This window comes from Phyllobates terribilis, unplaced genomic scaffold (assembly GCF_046119375.1).
Source record: "Phyllobates terribilis strain yellow unplaced genomic scaffold, ASM4611937v1 Scaffold_1__5_contigs__length_1240528914, whole genome shotgun sequence".
Lineage (NCBI taxonomy): Eukaryota > Metazoa > Chordata > Amphibia > Anura > Dendrobatidae > Phyllobates > Phyllobates terribilis.
Genome location: NW_027362761.1, coordinates 108,663,344 through 108,678,084, shown reverse-complemented (window position 1 = coordinate 108,678,084; position 14,741 = coordinate 108,663,344).

Sequence of the window (14,741 nt, the reverse complement as noted above, 5' to 3'; positions counted from 1 at the left end):
GGTTAATTAAAGCACACATGCAACGTTTTCCGGTAATATGAAGTCCAGCAGTTTATTACACATCATAAACTGCTTATAACATAGTCCATCTCAGTGGCTAGCAGGAATGTTACACATGTAATATCCTAGAGCCTTATCAGTGGCAGCTATGCCCGCTTGGCTTCAGATACAGACTTCAGCAAGGTACAACATCAATATTCATTTAAAGCACTGTTTTTACCTTTGCCGGGTCTTAGCTGCTTCTATCAACTCTGTTCTGCCACAGCTGTGGTTTAAGGCTCACCAGACATGGTCTCCAGGCCATGTGCCTTCCAGGGCCAACGGTGTCCCAGACACAGGGACCAGGCCTCTTGCCTCTCCAGGCTAATGGTGTCCCAGACACAGGGACCAGGCCTCTTGCCTCTCCAGGCTAATGGTGTCTCAGACACAGGGACCAGGTCTCTTGCCTCTCTAGGCTAATGGTGTCCTAGACACAGGGACCAGGCCTCTTGCCTCTCAAGGCTAATGGTGTCCCAGACACAGGGACCAGGCTTCTCCACAGTTTCAAAAACCACCAGGATTTATATATCCTTCTGTGCGCACAGGACCTGTGATGATGTCACAGTCATGTGATCAGTCACCTGAAGGGGAGGTACGTGGTCAGCCAGAACACACCCCCTCTGACATTTTGGCAATGCAGCAAGCCGCTGCATTACACTGCGGAAAGGCGTTTCTCAAAATATAAGGACCCTACCAATGTGAATACCCCTCTTAGGGACATCCGAACATTTCATGTTCGCATACTTAGCGTTGCAGTGTGCTGGTTTGTTTGTTAGTATTTTATGGAGGTAGCTACTCCTAGTAAGCACCTGTTCACACCTATTTCTTGTATTGGAAGTGCCAAAGCGCTACTGGTTACTGATCGTGGGGACGTTGCGGCTAACTAAACAGCTGTGAGCTGTTATTAATTGCCAGGGAACATGTTGGCCTAATGGCCCCTTCCTAGGCTAAAAATGGTAGCCCTCAGCTGCCCAGAAATGACACTTCATATTTGAATGGGGATTAGGTGTCGCTTACACCAAGCCCTTTGTTTAGTGTTGAAAAGGTGTCAACCAGAGCTAAATAAACACACACACTGAAAGTAAAACACTTTATTTGAAATACAACAGACACATTCTTTAATCATTTAAATTAATCAATATACTCACCCCAGGTCCGACAGTAATACAGGGGTTAAAGCGAATGTCCCACGTTTTTTTTTTTCAAATATCTTTATTTAGCTCCAAAAAGCATTTATTAGTGTGCGAAAGTGCATCAAAAAACGCATAGAAATTTTTTAAAAACAAATCAAATCCTGAATGTGCGCACATAGCCTTAGGGTATGTGCCCACGATGCAGATTTCAAGCAGAAATTCCCTGAGCGTTTTTGTTTCTCCTTGCCTGAAAAAACCTCATGCGGTTTATACATGTGCTTTTGACGCGGTTTTTCATGCGGTTTTTGAAGTGTTTTCTAAGCGTTTTTGAACAGAAATAAAGATAGTTGAAAAAAAAAAAAAGGAACTTCTGATGTCATTTCCTTGTCATTTCCTTGTCCATTTCCCCTCTTCTCCATTTTGTTTTTTTCAAGGTACACAATGCCACACGAACAGCAGCCCCTGACTCTCAGCACAGCATAATAGTAAGAGTGTACACCTTTCGTCAAAACGCCCACTTCCGGTTTTGACAGGTGTCCCGCCCCTTTTTGGCACTAAGCCGACCTCCACTTCTGGTCTAAACTCCACCCCCTCCTTCCCATTCTATGCCCACTCGCCGCCCCTATGTGTGTCAATACATGTTACGTCAGTTCCGTCCCTGCCCCCCGTTCAGCCTCTGTTACATCCCCATGACCGCCCATTCTCCGCCCCTGTTAAACTCCCATCTTGTCGGATCTTGTGTCAGTCTTTGATAGGTGGTGATCGTGCCATTTGGGTGTTGATAATGGCACATTCCTCATCCCCCATTAGCTTTTCGTAAGCAGAATTGCTAGAAGGTGATCATACCCTTCCCCCAAGGCTGTAAATTAAAGTGTAAGCACCGTATGTAAGAAAACATTTCAAGACATGTTTTGTGAGAGAAGGCAGCCCCAGGTTCCCAAGGGTTAATAACAGCAATTCAGCGGCAATGTCCACGCTGTCGGGTATTTTGTCGCTCAGCAAGTTGCTTAGAACTCCACAGAAGTCTCGCTGAGACTGACTGGGCATTTTGTAAACTTAAATTTCTCTGTGAACGATGCTATCGTTATGTGCCGCAAATCGTAGATGACGAACACTGATGCGGCGGTGTACGATGCGCCATTTGCGGGGTTCCCATGAACAGATTCGATAGTTATCTATGTTGCATGCAGCTCTATAAGCTGAAGAAATCTACGGAATGCTACATCTTTTACGATTTTGAATGTACGCAAGAGACGGGAACGCACCAACCCAATTACGTTTTTGCCACAGATTTGCACGGGATATCTAGCTGGGAGTTTGAGGGTAAAACGTGTACTACCGACTTTGTACATTTTTTTACAACGGGTGGGTATGTAGGTTACACTTTTATAGCTCACAATGCAGGTCGTTACGATTCCTACTTTATCGTTAAAGAGCTGACCCGTGAGAAGCTACGCGTCAACATGATAGCACAAGGCGGTCGCCTTTTGTGCATATCATTACCCGATTTAGACGTGAGATTCATCGATTTTCTTTAAATTTCATTCCCATGAAGCTCAGTAAGTTCCCACAAGCTATGGAATTTTCAGGCGCTAAGGGTCACTTTCCACATTTTTTTAACACGGCTGAAAATCAGACCTACATAGGCCCTATGTCAGCTGTTAGCTGTTATGGCGTAGAGTACATGACGCATAGTGAGAAAAAGGAATTCACAACGTGGTACGAATCGGTGAAAAACAACACATTTGATTTGCAAGCAGAGCTCAAAGCTTACTGTCAACAGGACGTAGAGGTCTTGAGACGCACCTGTGTAGTGTATCGCGAGTGCGTCATAGAAATGACCGCCAAAAAACAAATACAGTTCTGTAAGCTCAAAAATAAATTTACTGAAAAACTCATCAGTATAGACCTGTTTCAGCTCACGACACTAGCATCTGTTTGTATGGCCATGTACCGCTTTAAATTTCTCCCCAAAGACAAAATAGCCATTTTACCGGGGGATAATTACCACAAAAAGCACAAACGTTACTCGACTCTGGCTATTCAATGGTTAATGTACGTAGCGCATATTGAGAACCTAGATCTGCAACACGCTTTGAAAGGCGGTGAGAAAAGAGTAGGTAACTTTTTTCTACATGGCTATGCGAGCATCAGCGGCCGTCCCACGGCTTTTGAATTTCAGGGTTGTTTTTACCACAGTTGTCCCGTCTGCTATAACGAGAATGACAAGAACAAAACTCACAAGGACCACTTACGGGCAGTTGTATTGCATGTTTGAGGTGAAGAAACGTTTCTTGCCTCAAAAGAGGTTCGACGTCCGCGTATTGTGGGAGCACGAGTGGCAAGAGATGATTGAAAAGCGCTATGACCTACAAGCGTTTCTGCGCCACATGCAGTTCCCAGAGCCATTAGAGTCTCGTGATGCTCTGTACGGGGGGTGTACTAACGCCATCAAACTCTATCACAAACAGTAACACGGTGAAACTATAGAGTACTACGATTTCACCAGTTTATACCCGTACGTCAATAAAACAAAAGTGTACCCACAGGACATCCTAAAATAATCTATGACCACTTTGGCTATATCAAGCAGTACTTTGGCATCGCCAAAGTGAAAGTCTACCCGCCCAGGGATTTGTTTTTCCTTGTGCTCCCTCTTAAAATTAACAAAAAATTGATCTTCCCCCACATGCGCTTTGCATTCAGAAGCTGCTCCCTGCGCTCATTCGGAGGAAGAGAGGGCGCTGACGGGTACATGGTGCATGATAGAGTTAGAAATAGCTGTGGAGAAGGGTTACAGGCTCGCACACATTTACGAGGTGTGGCATTTTGAGGAGATGACAACCGATCTATTTGCACAATACATCGATTTACATCTTAGACACAAACAGGAAGCCTCGGGTAAACCGCATGGTGCACGGACGAAACCAAGAAAAAAGAATACGTAGCCGCCTATCTTGAAAAAGATGGTATAAAGTTAGACCCCGATCATATAGAGCCAAATTCAGCTAAAAGACAAATCGCCAATCTATTCTTAAACTCTTTATGGGGAAAGTTTGCGCAGCGCTCTAATTTAGCAACCACCAGCGTCGTGAACAAAGCCTATGAACTCTTTGAGTACGCCTTTCTCCCGTACTATGTGATTTCAGAGTTAAACTTTATCAGCGACGATACGGTGACGGTCAATTGGAAATACACTAAAGAACACCGCACCGTCAACAAAAACACCAACATTTTCATTGCATGCTTCATTACAGCTTATGCACGCTTAGAATTTTACAGACTTCTAGACAAACTGCAGGAGCAGTGTCTTTACCACGATATGGACTCATTTTTGTAAGTCGTGACGGAGAGTGGCAGCCTCCCTTTGGAGACTACCTGGGTGAACTCAGCAGCGAAATACCCCAGGGAAGCCACATCACAGAATTTGTATCCACCGGTCTGAAAACTTACACCTACAAATTAAACACGGGTGACACGGTCTTGAAAGTGAAAGGCATCACGCTTAATATCGCTAACGCTGCCTTTATCAATTTTGAGAGTCAAAAAGATTTAGTGATAACTTACAAGGCCTCTGCAGATCCTGAAAATGAAAAGACACTTGTTGTAGAGCAGAAAGGTATTGTGCGGATCAAAAAGTACTGGGATATTGTAACTCAGCCCCTACTCAAAACTCAACGCTGCGTCTATACCAAGAGGCAGTTGTTTGATGACTTTACTTCTTTACCCTACGGGTATTAACGCTGAATTCCCTTTTCTTCAAACAAACTGACATATCTTTATCTCCGCTACAGGTGCAGAATACGATACAGACTAACGCACCATCAAATGACCAACGCGTAGCTATAGACAGGGCGCGTGAAGGCTAAAGAGAAACGTGCTTGACGAATTTACACCGAGGTGCCACAGTTCTTAAACATACAACATCATGGATCCCCGGTTACAACACCCCTTCTCGTGCATTCTAGCGGGTCCATCTAACTCTGGAAAATCCTATTTTGTCAAACAGATTTTAGCTCATGCTGCAACACATTTATCTCACAAACCTGATAATATTGTTTAGTTTTATTCTCGTTGGCAAAAAATGTATGATGAACTGAGTCATTCCTTCCCTAGTATTCATTTTATCGAAGGTTTGCCGCAGACATTTGTAGACGACAAACTATTCCCGCCTGACAAGATCAACTTGGCGGTGATGGATGATATCATGGAGGCCGCTAGCTGTAATTCAGAACTGGAAAAAGCATTTACTAAGTACGTTCATCATAGAAGCTTGAGCCTATTCTATTTGGTTCAAAATGTTTTTTGTCAGGGGAGAAAGAGTAGAACCATCACCTTGAATACCAAGTACAAGGTTCTATTTAATAACCCCCGCAATAAAATACAAATTGTCACGCTAGCCAGACAGATGTATCCAAGGAACTCACGTTTCTTAGAAGCTTTTGAAGATGCTATGCAAGAGCCTTACGGATTCTTGCTCGTAGATTTGAGAGGTGATACACCCGAGGAGTATCACTTAAGAACGGGTTTGTTTCCACCAGCTTTACCCTCAGCGTACGTTCAAAAAGGAAAAATTTGTTCTAAAAAGTGAATTTTTACTCTGCAGTAATTATTCATGCCCGTAACCTTCCTTCTGTCAACATGTGAGAGAGTGAGGCATAACTGGGCTCTCTTGAAAAAGCTGGTGAAAGCTAATGCATCAGAGAGAAAGTTTATTCTAAAGACCGCCGGCAGAGATTTAATAGCAGCCATCGCGGAAATAGCTCTCAATATTCTGAAAGTCGTCTTCCTCTCAAAGAGCGCCAAAGAAAAATATTACAGAAATGACGTAGAGCTATAAGAAATCTGAGTGACAAAAAAGTGACCATTCAGAGAAAACAATATCTATTGAATCAGTGTTATGCACACGCCCGGGCTAAGCGGCGTGTGCGTGTGATTGTAGTGATTCCACTGGACCGTGCCGGAGAGTGAATGCCTGGAGGGGCGTGACTAAGTATTCACCCGATCCGACCAGGGTCGCACGACGGCATACGACGCCAGTGCACCAAGGAGGAACCGAGCAGAGGGACCAGGTGCTACTCCAGGACAGACCCCGGACACGGCTGTTGACCCACACAGGGGAATACAGGAACAGGCTGGTAGGCTGGCACACAGACTGGTGGGTATAGGCAGGCACGACTGGTATGCAGGCAGGCGGGTATGCAGGCAGGGGGGTAAAGGCAAGCACAGCTAGAGTGCAGACAGGGAGGCACTAGCAGGTAGGAACACAGGCGGGATAGGACCCAGTACACACCGGGACTCAGGAACAATACAGGCAGAGGGTTACAGGCAAGCACAGCTAGAGTGCAGACAAGGCTGAGCAGGGCAGGACAGGACTGCCGGACCAGCGGGCAGAAGCAGGGCAGGACAGGACTGCCGGAGCAGCGGGCAGAAGCAGGGCAGGACAGGACTGCCAGAGCAGCGGGCAGAAGCAGGGCAGGACAGGACTCTGTTCACACGGAACAGACAGGAAGGGAAAGACAGAGCCAGACACCCACAGGGTACTTGCAGTGAAGTAGCGAGTGGACCACAAACTCACAAACGGGAGTAGAGAGACAACAGGCAGGAGTTAGGTACGAGTTCAGACTCTGCAGAAAAAGGAAGGGAACGGACATAGAGGCAAAACAGGTAAAGGATAGGAGAGAGTTCAGACTGGAACTGAGTGTACGGAGGAGACCGACACTGCAGCGGGATACAGGAGCAGGTCTGGGAATACTGCCCCCAGAGAGGCGGGACGAACAGGCAAGGAGCGTGTTCAGACAGGACAGACAAGATACAGGAGCGGGTCTAGGTAATCGGCCCCTAGAAGGCGGGAGGAACAGGCTAGGAGCGTGTTCAGACAGGACAGACAAGATACACAGAAAGGACTCAGTTCAGACACGGGAACTAAAACCGCAAAGCAGGAGACATACAGGACTCAGTTCAGACACGGGAGCTGATACCGCAAAGCAGGAGACATACAGGACACAGTTCAGACACGGGAGCTGATACCGCAAAGCAGGAGACATACAGGACTAAGTTCAGACAGGCCTGGAAATACAGCCTCCAGGAAAGGCAGACTAGGAAACAAAAACGGGACCTGGCACCTTCAGAATGCAAGCACACACTGAAGGAAACACTATGCTCAGGCAGGGATAGAAGGGAGCTGCTGAGCTATATACCAAGTGTCAGACAGCAATAGGCTGAGGACGCACAAGGGGTGTGACCCACAGCAGGTACAAAAAGCAGGAAGTGATCGGGCGCCGCCCTTAAGCAGCAGAGACAGACACAAACAGACAGCATGGAGGGAAGCCAGAGAGACACTCTGGACAGGAGATCAAGTGCGCTCTCTTGCACAGTGGGAGATGGACCACCATGCAAGGACGCCGCCAGGTATGTTACAGTACCTCCCCCCTTACGCCCCCTCTTCTTCAGGCCTGCCAGAATCTTCCGCAGGGAATTCGAGGACCAGTCGTTCACTGGGTTGGAGGGGGACAGAGACTTGAGGGTAATCTCTGCTTCGAGGTACATCTTGTCAAGCTCACAGGAAAAAATAGACGGGTTATCAGGTACATAATGAGGAAAAGTCACTGTCTCTTTGTTATCTGGTGGTACCCCGGAGGATTCAGGAAACAACTGGAGGTCCTCCGCCGGGTCAGAAGAGTGCAGAGGCTCAGAGAAAACAACTGCTTCAGAGTACACTAGGTCGGACTCACTGGGGGAAGCAGGCGAGGTATCGGGTACCGAGTATAGGAAAGTCTCTGTCCATTCACCACCAGGTGGCACCCCGAAGGGTTCTGAACACAACTGGAGGTCCTCCGCCTGGTCGGAGGGGTGTAGAGACTCGGGAGTAACCTCTGCTTCGGAGTACACTAGGTTGGACTCACTGGACGAAGCGAGCGAGGTATCAGGTACAGGATATAGGAAAGTCTCTGTCCATTCACCACCAGGTGGCACCCCGAAGGATTCTGAACACAACTGGAGGTCCTCCGCCTGGTCGGAGGGGTGTAGAGACTCAGGAGTAACCTCTGCTTCGGAGTACACTAGGTTGGACTCACTGGACGAAGCGAGCGAGGTATCAGGTACAGAGTATAGGAAAGTCTCTGTCCATTCACCACCAGGTAGCACCCCGAAGGGTTCAGGAGACAACTGGAGATCCTCCGCCTGGTCGGAGGGGTGTAGAGACTCGGAGGTAACTACCACTTTGGGGTACCCATTGTCAGGCTCACAGGACGAAGCGGACAAAGTATTGAGTACCGGGTGTAGAGAAGTCTCTCTCCATTTGTCATCGAGTGGTATCCCGGAGGATTCAGGAGGCAACAGGGGATCCTCCGCCAGGTAGTAGAGGTGCACAGACTCAGAGGTAACCACAGCTTTGGAGCATCCTTGGACATGCACACCGGTTAAAGAGAGAGAAGCATCTGATGCCGGGTGCAGGAAGTTCTCCTGTGTGGAGTCTGGATGGGCAGAAGTCTCTTCGGGCAGGAGAACTGGTGCACTACCCACGCACACTACCCATTGGGGTTTCTCCGGGATACAGGGAGATGAAGCTTCAGTAGGGACTTCAAGGTTGGGGTCAGGAGGTCTCAGGGAGGACAGGCCCTGGCGTGACGGCTTGCCTCTAAGTCTAGCACGTCTGGACTGCCTCTTGAGGTTGAGAGAAGTATTCCGGAAAGCGTAGTCACCCTGAGAGGATTCTGGGTGGGCAGTAGTCTCATTGGGCTGGAGGACTATTGCGCTACCCACACACATTACCCATTGGGGCTGCTCCGGGATATTGGGAAGTGAAGCTTCAGCAGGAGCCTCCGGGTTAGGATCATCGAAGACCATTAGAAAGGCCACCAGGAAGGCCATTAGGTCCCGGAGGATCGGATCCTGTGTTTCATATAGGGGGTTGATCCATTCCAAGGCATCACCCGCCAGGTAAGACATCATAAAGGCCACTTTAGCCCAATCGGAAGGAAAATAAAGAGGGTAGGCCTTAAAGTGTAGCATGCATTGCTCCACAAATGCACGACACTGTCTTGGATCCCCATAGTAACGTGGCGGATCCGCAGGAACGAGAGCTGATAGATCCATCTGGACGGTGCGTAATTCGCCTGGAACTCAGCTAAGGGGAAAAAAATTTATTTATTTATTTTAATGCATATATTCGCTGGAAAACTTCTCAGAGGGCGAAGGCCGTGGGGCTCAACGGGAACCATGGCCTGAGCATGCTGTTATGCACACGCCCGGGCTAAGCGGCGTGTGCGTGTGATTGTAGTGATTCCACTGGACCGTGCCGGAGAGTGAATGCCTGGAGGGGCGTGACTAAGTATTCACCCGATCCGACCAGGGTCGCACGACGGCATACGACGCCAGTGCACCAAGGAGGAACCGAGCAGAGGGACCAGGTGCTACTCCAGGACAGACCCCGGACACGGCTGTTGACCCACACAGGGGAATACAGGAACAGGCTGGTAGGCTGGCACACAGACTGGTGGGTATAGGCAGGCACGACTGGTATGCAGGCAGGCGGGTATGCAGGCAGGGGGGTAAAGGCAAGCACAGCTAGAGTGCAGACAGGGAGGCACTAGCAGGTAGGAACACAGGCGGGATAGGACCCAGTACACACCGGGACTCAGGAACAATACAGGCAGAGGGTTACAGGCAAGCACAGCTAGAGTGCAGACAAGGCTGAGCAGGGCAGGACAGGACTGCCGGAGCAGCGGGCAGAAGCAGGGCAGGACAGGACTGCCGGAGCAGCGGGCAGAAGCAGGGCAGGACAGGACTGCCAGAGCAGCGGGCAGAAGCAGGGCAGGACAGGACTCTGTTCATACGGAACAGACAGGAAGGGAAAGACAGAGCCAGACACCCACAGGGTACTTGCAGTGAAGTAGCGAGTGGACCACAAACTCACAAACGGGAGTACAGAGACAACAGGCAGGAGTTAGGTACGAGTTCAGACTCTGCAGAAAAAGGAAGGGAACGGACATAGAGGCAAAACAGGTAAAGGATAGGAGAGAGTTCAGACTGGAACTGAGTGTACGGAGGAGACCGACACTGCAGCGGGATACAGGAGCAGGTCTGGGAATACTGCCCCCAGAGAGGCGGGACGAACAGGCAAGGAGCGTGTTCAGACAGGACAGACAAGATACAGGAGCGGGTCTAGGTAATCGGCCCCTAGAAGGCGGGAGGAACAGGCTAGGAGCGTGTTCAGACAGGACAGACAAGATACACAGAAAGGACTCAGTTCAGACACGGGAACTAAAACCGCAAAGCAGGAGACATACAGGACTCAGTTCAGACACGGGAGCTGATACCGCAAAGCAGGAGACATACAGGACACAGTTCAGACACGGGAGCTGATACCGCAAAGCAGGAGACATACAGGACTAAGTTCAGACAGGCCTGGAAATACAGCCTCCAGGAAAGGCAGACTAGGAAACAAAGACGGGACCTGGCACCTTCAGAATGCAAGCACACACTGAAGGAAACACTATGCTCAGGCAGGGATAGAAGGGAGCTGCTGAGCTATATACCAAGTGTCAGACAGCAATAGGCTGAGGACGCACAAGGGGTGTGACCCACAGCAGGTACAAAAAGCAGGAAGTGATCGGGCGCCGCCCTTAAGCAGCAGAGACAGACACAAACAGACAGCATGGAGGGAAGCCAGAGAGACACTCTGGACAGGAGATCAAGTGCGCTCTCTTGCACAGTGGGAGATGGACCACCATGCAAGGACGCCGCCAGGTATGTTACAATCAGTCTGGAGGTTTCATAGGACCCCATCTAGCTATTGCTATACCACTAATAACGAGTTTAATAGACGGTAGATGATGGAATGTGTGGAGAAAATGTACTTGGTTCCAGCGCATGAGATTAACAGACTAAAAAACGTTGGTACGTCGGTGCCTACCGTACGCCAGACGACCCTCCAAAGGTTAGACGCCGAAATCGACGACATTCTACGACGTACTGATTTGCCTGACGATGTAAAGATTAAAAGGTGCACCGAAATACTACAGAGTGCAGCATCGGCATATCTGCCCCCTGCCAGGCAGAGACGCCGTCCCTCTCACCGCCGCGCTCCCTGCCCGGCGTCCTCCAGCGCTCCTCTTCCTGCTTCTGCCGGCGCGTGCAGCTTCCCAGGCACTGTGCCTAGGGCGCGCGTGCGCTCCCTCCCTCTTAAAGGGGCCGCGCGCGCCGCCCTAAGGAGTCCCCGGCCAATTGCCGGAGATCCTCCCATATTTAAAGCACCTCCTCCAATATGGAGGTGCCCGAGCAATAGTTGATGCACCGTTTACTTACTTCTGCTTCAGCCCTCAGGTCCCGCTGCTAGTCTGACCACTAGTTCTGCCCGCCAGCCTGACTATCAGTCCAGTCCGCCAGCCTGACTACTCTCCAGCCCGACAGTCTGTCTTCCATTCAGTCCGCCAGTCTGTCCTTGGGCTTTGCCCGCCTGCTTACCTGGAAGCACCTGCCTGTTACCTGTCAGCCTACCTGGAGGCTCCCGCCTGTCTCTTGCCGTGACCAACTGCCTACCTGGAGGCTCCTGCCCGTCACTTGCCGTGACCACCTATCTGCCTACCTGGAGGCTCCTGCACGTCACTTGCCGTGACCACCTGTCGGCCTACCTGGAGGCTCCTGCCCGTCACTTGCCGTGACCACCTGACAGCCTACCTAGAGGCTCCCGCCTGTCACTTGCCATGACCACCTGACAGCCTACCTAGAGGCTCCTGCCCGTCACTTGCCGTGACCACCTGACTGCCTGCCTAGAGGCTCCCGCCTGTCGCCTGCTGTCTCTGCCAGTTCATCTACCCGGATCTCTTGTCTGCCTGCCTGCTGTGCCCATCTGCAGTATCGGTCAGTCCCAGCCATCTGACCCGTGGGAGTCACCTGCTCTCTTACAAGGTCGTCCCCAGAGTAGCACCTGGTCCCTCTGCTCGGTCCTTCCCTGGTCACGGAGTCGATAGCCGCCGTACGACCTAGGTCGGTCCGAGTTGATACTTAGCTACGCCCCTCTGGGTTCCTCCTTGCACCGCAGCACAGAGGTTCCACCACCCGGGTCCGTAACACAGAGAAGTTTGCTGCATGCTAAACGCGAAGGTTCTGAACTTACACGTTTAAACCTTGTGTTCCCTCCTGACGGTGAACAATCACCATCACCAGCGTCTGAAATAGAGATGCGTCCCTCTGCCGCGAGCTTGTAGATCACATCAATCCTCGTTTCCGAAAAAATGCCGATATACTACTCAACAGCTTCTTGCAACACAAAGATATTGCTACATGGACTGAGAAAGGTGAATTTGTCTACAAAGGGTCCGTCGTTCCCGGTACCCATTTGCTGAACTTGTACGGAACACTCTGCAAACTCACAGACTAACCAGAAAGAACGTTCCACACGGCTGGGACGTTTTTATGAGGGCTATGGCCGAATTAAACATACCTTCGACCGTGATCGGTCACCATACGAGCAGAGACGCTTTGAACAAATTAAAAATTAGGTTGAGTACGCCGTCAAATCTCTTAAAAAAAATATCACAAGTACTCGCTAAATCAACTACGGCCACTAGAGGGAGTTTGCTGCCGAGAATTTCGCCGCTGTCGCCAAGCGCATGGTTAACTTTGTAAATATTAGCTTTGAAATGAATGTATTGTAACCTATAAACCTGTTTGTATAACGTTGTATTTTTTAGATCTATTTTACGCATTTTTCTTTTATTGACTTGTGTATACCTCTAAATAATGTTACCCCCTGCCCCACTATTAGCTACACACCATCTCATTTGCCCTGAATCGGTAATGCGGGGGTGCCTGACAGATTTGTTTACGTTAATAGTTGACTTTTAATGTCTTTGGACATTTTCAATGTTTTCTGAAGGTATATATATTATGTCGTTTATTTTATTCATTTTATTGCTCTGTAATCTGTGTGAAGCTACAATAAATGTATTTTATTTTTAAACACGGCCGTGAGGTATGGTTTGCTTTTTTTATTACGTCATTATTATGAACACTACAGGTTGCTGTCATTAACCCTTAGGAACCTGGGGCTGCTTTCTGTCACAAAACATGTCTTGACATGTTTTCTTACATACGCTGCTTACACTTTAACCTACAGCCTTGGGGGAAGGGTATGATCACCTTCTAGCAATTCGGCTTACACAAAGCTAATGGGGGATGAGGAATGTGCCATTATCAACACCTAAATGGCACGATCACCACCTATCAAGGACTGACACATGATCCCACAAGATGGGAGTGTAATGGGCGGAGAATGGGCGGTCATGGGGATGTAACAGAGGCTGAATGGGGGGCGGGGACGGAACTGACGTAACATGTAGTGACACACATAGGGGCGGCGAGTGGGCGGAGAATGGGAAGGAGAGGGGTGGGGTTTAGGCCGGAAGTGAAGGCGGGCTTAGTGCCAAAAAGGGACGGGCACCTGTCAAAATCCGGAAGTGGGCGTTTCGACAAAAGGTGTACTTTCTTACTACTCAGCATATATGAAACTTTTGTTGATGACTGTGGTAAATCTCCTGCATCTCCACAGAGAGCAGGTAAGATAAATGAAGGTAGAATATATTTTTTTTATGTTGTGTGTACTAACCAATTATTGTTGGTTAGGTTATAGGAGCGGTCTAGGAGGAGAAGAAGATCGAAAAAAATGTGGGTGCACCCTATCGTGCAGGAGCGGTCGGACAGGGGGCACTTCAATATGCTGTAGTAGGATTTAAGGAGGTAAGTTACCATATGGGAAAAATAGTATATTGTCATCTGTGTGTACCTATTTTTTTTCTTTTCTTTTAATGAGTTATTATCCTACCTATGGTAAAAAATTTTATTGTAATCCGTGTGTACCTAATGTTTTTTTTTTCCAGATATCCAGATAAATTCCAGCAATTTTGTCATCTTCCCATTGCTGTATTTGATCGTCTGCTGAGTCTTCTCTCTCCCGACCTGGACTACAGCGACACCATTATGAGAAGGACCATCTCTGCTGAGGAAAGGCTGCTCATCACCTTGCGGTAAGTTAAAATAAGAATATTTCTCTATATATATATTTTATCACTTCCTTTTTTATTTTATTTTTTAAATTTGCAATTGAAAAAGTATGTAATCTACATATGCTGCCAGGGTCCCACTATCAGCATTTGGTCAGTATTCGGTCATTATTTCTTCTCTGGAATTAGAGCCAAAACCAGGTGAGGAACAATCAGAGAAAAGGTATAATAGAAACAAGTCACCAATCACCCAACTCCTGGTTTTGACTCCCAGTCCTGAAAAAAAATACTGACCAAAAACTGAAACATGTTCGCTTGTCGATTTTAATAATCACATAGGAAGATTAATGATGTCATTAGTTTTATTCCTTCCGACATCGTTAAAAATCAATTCCAGGAATGTTCTACAGACAATTCTCTAGTCCTTGATTTTCCAAACTGGGATCAGTAGTTCCACTACGCCTGAATGGGCAGCAGAGCTCACCCCTCACTTCCAACAGCTAATTGAGGAGGTATATTCTCATGTGCAAGCCATAACCTGGGTTTGTATGTCAGACTCCCTGTT